Source organism: Euprymna scolopes, chromosome 42 (genome assembly GCF_053919585.1).
Source record: "Euprymna scolopes isolate OS-2025 chromosome 42, ASM5391958v1, whole genome shotgun sequence".
Classification (NCBI taxonomy): Eukaryota; Metazoa; Mollusca; class Cephalopoda; order Sepiida; family Sepiolidae; genus Euprymna; species Euprymna scolopes.
Window position 1 is genome coordinate 17,778,453 of NC_136523.1, and position 7,717 is coordinate 17,786,169.

The window sequence follows — 7,717 nt, forward strand, 5'->3', positions numbered from 1 at the left end:
AATTTTTGGATTTTTCAGATTCCAGATTCCGATTAATCGTGATAATATATATATATATATATATATATATATATATATATATATATATATATATAGAGCTTCCTTCAGTCTTGACAGACTATGGATACCCACGGTAAGGGTGCCTGCGCGTGAAATGTTTGTGGCAAGAGTTGCGCAATCTCAACCACACCTCTCCTGAATCGACATTGTTGAATACCAGTGGCAAGTGGAGGTTCAGGACGACTGGAAACAATGCCGAGATAAGCGGAAACACATACAGCGCCTAGAATTCCCAAATGGTCACCAATCAAGTACTAGCCAGGCTCAACGTTGCTTAACTTCGGTGATCTGTCGGGAACCGGTGTGTCAACGTGATTATACCGTGTGTATGTGTATATATATATATATATATATATATATATATATATATATATATATATAAAGAGAGAGAGGGAAAAAGAAAGAGAGAGAAAGAAAGATAGAGAGAGAAAAAAGAGAGAAAGAGAGAGAGAGAGAGAAAGAGAGAGGGGCATAAAGAGAGAGAGAAAGAGAGAGGGGCATAAAGAGAGAGAGAGAGAGAGAGAGAGAGAGAGAGAGAGAGAGAGAGAGAGAGAGAGAGAGAGAGAGAGAGGATGATAGAACTGGCAGTGATCCTTGCGAATTCTCATTTCAAACAAGTCCGACAAGCCATTACTTTATGCAATATTAATGGCCGCTCTTCAACATGCGCAAAAAATAAACCTTTTCGTCTAATGAATAGGTAATTAAGAAACACTGTATTAATTAGCCGACGAACCCGACTTAATTGACTCAAATTAAAAGAGGTGAATTTGGTCAGCTTTAATTGCACAACAAGACGTCATCACCCTCGATGACGCAGCGCCGATTGCAGTGGTCATCTGGCCAGACGGACGGTCAGTCGTCACATGATGCGGCGGTCATTTTAAATCCGATTCGCAACGAAAGTATTGATTATTCTCGCTAGATTCCTACCCGTCAAAAATTAGCTTGCCCTTCTTTTGTATGCATATAAGTTTCTTTTTTGTTTTTGTTTTTGGTGATGATAAATGAACAAATTCAATAATCTACGACGAGGCATTTACGTAAATGCTATGAGAGAGTCACCTCCTTTAGGAATATGTTAGAGATGCGACTACGATTATTTCCATAGTTGCAAGGTTGCAAGATACGAAATCGAATATTATATTCGTGGTTAAACGCAGTACATTGCTAAACCGTCTTTCTCACTTAATCACTCGCTTTGTGATCACTTTTATTTTATTTTACTTTTTTTTTTTTTCAATTTTCACCCCAAACAAGGCACAGTGCCACTTTGAAGCAGGGGGCTACTATCAGGTCCTTAATTAGCAGGGTCATTATGAAGGGAGATGAGTAGAAAGATGTTTGTTCACATTAAACTTGAACTTCTGCATATCAGTACAGTTGGGAAAGCAGAATCCTGGAAGGGAGTTCCAAGGACCCGCAGTTCTGAGGAAGAAAAAGGCTTTCTTGCACCTAGGGATCTCTACTGTAAAGGGATGAGACTTAGTAGCTTGTCGGGTTTGTCGGGGGTAGTTACGTCGGGGAGGTACAAGTGTTACCAATGCAAACATGTTTAGTGCAATTAAACTTCGATCTAGACCGAACTTAATCAACAAGTTTCAGTCATATGTGCCAAACAACCTTTTTTTTAGCCACTTTCTATTAAAACCATTGATGAGACGTGTAAGATTGTCAGTAACTCTGCCATACTCTTCTCGGAGGTTTAACTCAATTTTGTTTATCTTTTTCGTCCATTTTTTTTTTCTCATCTCACAAACCGCGCATCAACCTTCCATTGTTTCCGGTTCATTTTCCATAATTTTGTAATATTTAATCACAAATTATAATTAGCAATTACTTGAATAATATTGTTCCTATAACTTTCTCAACAGATTGATTGGATTGTTTTATCGTCTGCTTGCTTGAATTAGATTTGCTAAGCGTTTTGGTACATCTCGATTAATTCCATTATCGGTCCGGAAACGCTCGTGAAAGTTTGCCTTTATGGCGGTAACATAGGTGTATATTGTATGTGTACTTTTCTTCTTTTTTTCAATTGCGTGTAATTGTTTTATACACACTGATATGATCACGGAAAAAAGACACACACACACACACACACACACACACACACACACACACACACACATATATGTATATCGTTCGAAGTAGCTGAGCTGTCTTGTTTCAATTAGAATAATATTTTTTCTACTTGGGAGTTACCACTTATCAAGACCCGAAGGTTACTCGAGGATTAGGATTAATAAATATAAGGTTGCAATGTAGTAATCGCTAATGATGTAAGTTGGATAGAATTTGATTATTTATGGGGACGGCTCAACAAGAACTTGTTTACATTGGATTTGAAGGCTACCATGTTGTATTCAACCGGGAAGCAGGACAGTGGAGCAATGTTCTACATGCGGGCAGTTCTGGAAAAGAATCTTTGTTGATGGAATCTACGTTTAGATTTAGGTACAGTTAGAGGTTTTTTTTTGTTTTACGGCATATCAACCCTTTTCGGATTATTTAATGTCGAATCCAGTTATTTTTGGAAATAGTATTCATGTTGAATCCAGTTATTTTGTAGAAGGTTTTTATTCTTCAAGCTCTTTGTATCTTCAATCGATAGTTTGTAGTGTTTGGTTTGGTTGTTTTAGAGTGGATTTTATCGTTTTAGTTCCCTGCCCTGCAGAACATGAATGAGTTTTGTAATGGTAGGGGGGAAAATGGTTACAGTATTAATGTTTGGTACATTTTAAGTTGAGAAACCAGTCAGAAAATAGAGGAGATAGAAAGAGAAAAGGAGAAATGGGAAGAAAGAAAGGGGAGAAGGTGGGTTATTGTTTTTCGTTTCTGGTTTTGCAGAACATAATTAAGTTTTTGCAAAAGGAAGTAGAAAAACAAAAAGCATCATTGTAAGGTGCATTTCGTCCCAGGAAGCTAATACCTTCAGACAGCCTGATCTGGTAGCACCAGGACAGTTAGAGAGTGGGGGAAAGCGTATATAGTGGTTGTAGCTAGTCGAGTGTTTTTAGTGAAAGTTTGGCAATTGGTTCAGTCTGGTATGTCGAAGCATGTGTTCACTTTTATTCTTTATGAAACTTTATACTCGTACATTAGATTCTTCGGACTACTGTTTTCATCTTGAGTATCATTTTCACAACGTTTCGGTCGATGTAACCCTCGACCTTATTCAGGTTTATTTTGTCGAACTCGAGAATGTTTCTGTCAAACTCGGGAATTTGGACGAAATTTCGTACGGAACCGTTTTTTTTTCACTTAACGGTGTAGCATGCTTTTGTTCCATCAACCCTGGCTGAATAGACGCCATAAATAATTCAAGCACGTCTGATTAAACACGACAGAGTTATTCTTTTTTCCGTTTTTTTCTGGATATCTTTTCCATTCACCGAGCGTTTTTTTTTTAAATTTCAGCTGGCATTTGTATAAAATGGTGCCCATATTCTTCTCAAGCGTTTTCTATCGGTACACCCGATTATCATCAGGAGCGATTGCTGTTGTTATCCTTTTCTTTTTCTTTTCCTTTGAGGCTTGGTGTATTTATAGTTAAACTTTTTTTTATTAGTTATAAAAGTGAGAGTAGAATGGTTAGGGACGAATTAATTTAATTTTTAATTTCGATTTTCTTTATTTTGCTATAGTATTTTTCGGTCGCCCACACTGAGGATTGAACCTTTAACCTTCAGGAGAATATCACTTTTTACACTTGATTTTTCCAAGTGCTCTAACCACTGCGCCACGGATCGTTGTGTCTATCGTTTTTTGATGTCTTTTTTCTGTGCTTCGTTTCTTACATTTATTTATTTTTTCCATTTCGTTCACTTCTTTCGTAATGCTCATTTCATTTCCTATTTTTTTAGGCCCTGTCGGTGGGGCATTAGAATACGCCGACTGCCACCCCCCCTGCAGAGGGTAAAATTCCCTCAATAGGGGTCCTGGATATGACCTTAAACTATATCCAGTGGTGAGGCCCCAGCTTGTGGGCTTTGGGGAGTGTGGAGCCACCCTTTAATTACCATTGCTCCCAGGTCCACTCTGACCCGGAGTGGTAGTACCTGTTAGGATCCCAACTATGGGTTAAATAGAAATCGACGTGAAAACAACAAATATACTCTATTAAAAATTTTTTTCTTCAAAATCTTTGGATTCGGCATTAAATAACCCGAAAAGGGTTGATATGCCGTAAAACAAAAACAACCAACCAACCAACATATTTTTCTATGTTTTCTTTTTATAGTTTTGAATTTTTTTCCTCGTGTATTTCTTCTTTCTTTCTCTCTTTCTTTTTCGTCGACCTTTTCTTCTTTTATTTTTTTGCTTTCTTCTTTCTTTCTTTTACTCTTTCTTTTTTCTTCTATCGTTTCTTCTTTCTTCCTGCTGTTATATAGCGAGGTTTCCACATCGGGAGTATACAAACGAATACGCTATTTGCTCTTCTATGTAACCAGTGTATAATCGTTTACTTGTTTGGGGTGATTTGTAATAGGAAAGATATTTTGGGATGAGACGGATTTAGAGAAATATTTTATATTCAAACATGAGAAAAACGAGAGACATTGCCATACGATAAGCAAAACAAAATAAAGAGTTAAGAAAGCATATATTCACAAAAGGGATAATTTATATATGCTTAAAATGGAAGCTTTACAGTAATAAGAAAACGTAGAATATTTATAAATAATCTTAGAGTTCTTGTAAAAATAAGGGGGCCTCATTAGCTGAGACATTAGAAGTCTAAATCGATTAATTAAGAGCCGTGAGATTCAGGAGTCAGGAAAATCGTTATCAAAACTTCTCTGCTCAATTAAATATATTATAATTCATTAAAAGTTGCTTATAAAAGTTAATGTTATTTTTTTTATATACTTAATCGGCTTCTATAATATTCCTTCTGTTATTCAAACATTTCTTTTTGTTATCGAAATATTTTTACTAACATTGGCAATCGCTTACGATCAGGCTACTCGGCATTTCCGGAGAACCAATAATGTAACATTGCTCTTCGTTTGTTTTTTCTTTCCTTCTTTCTTTTAGTTTTTCTTCTTTGTTTCTTTTTTTCTTTACTTTTCTCGTTTCTTTCTTTCTTGCTTTTTGTTTTTCTTTCCTTCTTTCTTTTAGTTTTTCTTCTTTGTTTCTTTTTTTCTTTACTTTTCTCGTTTCTTTCTTTCTTGCTTTTTGTTTTTCTTTCCTTCTTTCTTTTAGTTTTTCTTCTTTGTTTCTTTTTTCTTTGCTTTTCTCGTTTCTTTCTTTCTTGCTTTTTGTTCTTTCTTTCCTTCTTTCTTTTGTTTGTTCTTTTTGTTTTGTTCTTTGTTTCCTTTTTTCTTTTGTTCTTTCCTTTCTCCTTTTGTCGTCTGCCTCTATTTATTTTTATTATTTTTCCTATTCTTTTCATCTTTCTTTTTCTTTCTTTTGTCTTCTGTGATTCTGTCTTTTCTCATATTTTATCCTTATTTCTTTCTTTTCTTTTGTTTTTTCTTCTTTCTATCTTCCTTTTATTTTATACTCTCTTTTCTCGCGAATTATATATTTTTCTTTTTATTGCTGTCTTCATTAATTTTCTTTTTCTTTTATCGTTTCCGCTTTTTTTTATTTTATTCTTTTTCTCTCCATCCTTTAATTTGTTTTTTTTCTTCTTTTTTAAAAGTCTTCCTTTTATTTCTTTTTTCTCTTTATATTATTTCCTTCTTTCTTTTCTCTTTCTTTTTTCTTCTCTATATATTTCTTTTTTTTTTCTCTTATATTTCTTTCTTTCTTTCTTTCTTTCTTTCTTACTCAATCTTCTTTCTCACTCAATTTAGCTTGTGTCATCAAACCCTATTTTTTCTTATTTCACAAACCGAACAAAAACTCCCCTATTTTTACCGGACTCTTTTCCTCAATATCTCTTACCTTCTTTACCTTTTAATCCTCAATTACAATTACCTCCCCTTTTTACCTGATCAGTTCGTCGTTGCCAAAAGAAACTTTTCACGCAGACAATACTGATCTGTTAAAGAAACAACTTTCTTGATTGAAAAACTAAAAGAATCCAAAAATGAACTTCCGCTTAATTCATTAACGATTGGGCAGCGTTCAAAATGGCGGACACAATTCTATTATTATGTTACTATAATAAGAACCAATTTGATATGGGGATAGTAGGGTGACACGTCGTTGTCCGGTGTGCTGTAGGGGGGCATCATAAAAAATAGAAGAGTTACAAAGTGTGCATACACTCTTTATTTGAAAACTTATACTTGTTTCTTTCTCTATTTCTCTACGCCTTCTGTCTATAGTCTCTCCATTTCCTTTCCACTCTCTGTCACTCTATTATTCTCTGTTGCTCTTCGCATCTCCGTCTCTCTCTGTCTCTCTCTCTAGCTAGTAGTGTTGGGACGATTAATTGGAATCGGAATCGGGAATCGAAAAAATCTAAAAAATTCGGGGTATCGGAATCGGTATCAAAACTGGTATCGGAATCGAAAAAGTTGGTGCCTATTTTCCGATGCCAAAACGATTCTTTTAATTGTCTTTTTTTTTAAAATTTGATTTTGTTTAAAACAAACTCTTCCATTGCTGGTAATAATGATGAAATAATAAATATTTATTGATTTTTAAAATACCAGTAAAGCTAAAATCTATAGATAATCCTTCAAAAATGTAATTTTGCGTTTAGGAAAATATCTGCATATTTAACATGTTTTTTTTTTAAACAGAAATCGGGGAAAATAATAACTCTATAGTTAAATATTTATAGATTTATAAAGAATCTGAATCTGAATCTGTAATTGTATCGGAATCGGAAATTTAATACGGAATCGGTAATTGTATCGGAATCGGGAAACATATTGGAATCTTCCTATCACTACTAGCTAGACTTCTCTATCTCTCTACCTCTCTCTATCTCTCTACCCCTTACTGCCTATTTATCCCTCTCTATCTCTCTATCGGGTCTGTCTCTCTACCTCTCTCTGTTCCTCTATCTCTCAACCTTTCTCTGTATCTCTCCTCTCTGTCTCTCTCTATTATAATTTCACCATTATGATAAACCATGTTAATGCTTTCCGGTGTTTTCCGGTATATTAACAACATAACGTTCCTTCAGTTTCGCAATGAAAGAGAAAAATCAAACTTGTTCATTTTACTCCGCCGATTTAATCTGGATTTTTTTTTTTTTATCTCCTCCTCATATAACTTTCCGATTTTAGAACACCCGTGACTATATAGGACCACAGAAGCAAATACTTAACGAAGATAAACCCCAAGGAAAATAGAAACATCGTCTCCAGAAACACTACCTTCGACTGTAAATTTCATTTTCACTTAATCTAACTTTTTACGTGGAAAATTCAATTTTTAGAACAGGTTTGACTAAAAACGGTTACAGTAGTAAGCGATTTTTGAATATATTATACCCTAACCTCTAAGACTCCAAAGGAAACAGAACCAACGTCTTCGAAAACAGGGCTGTTCCTACTTGCAGACACAATCAAAGAAAGAGAAAATAACACACACACACACACACACACACACACACACACACACACACACACACACACACACACATATATGTATGTATATAAATATATATATATATATATTAAGTAATGTGATTGATAATTTAAAATTTAAAAATCAAATTATAATTAAATTAAAAATCAGTCTCACAAGA

The 7,717-nt window shown here is 34.7% G+C and overlaps 1 pseudogene; it reads right to left on the reverse strand.

Annotated features, from left to right (window-relative positions):
- Positions 1-271: 271 nt before the first annotated feature.
- LOC145267385 (5S ribosomal RNA) lies at positions 272-388 on the reverse strand (annotated as a pseudogene).
- Between the last annotated feature and the right edge of the window lie 7,329 nt (positions 389-7,717).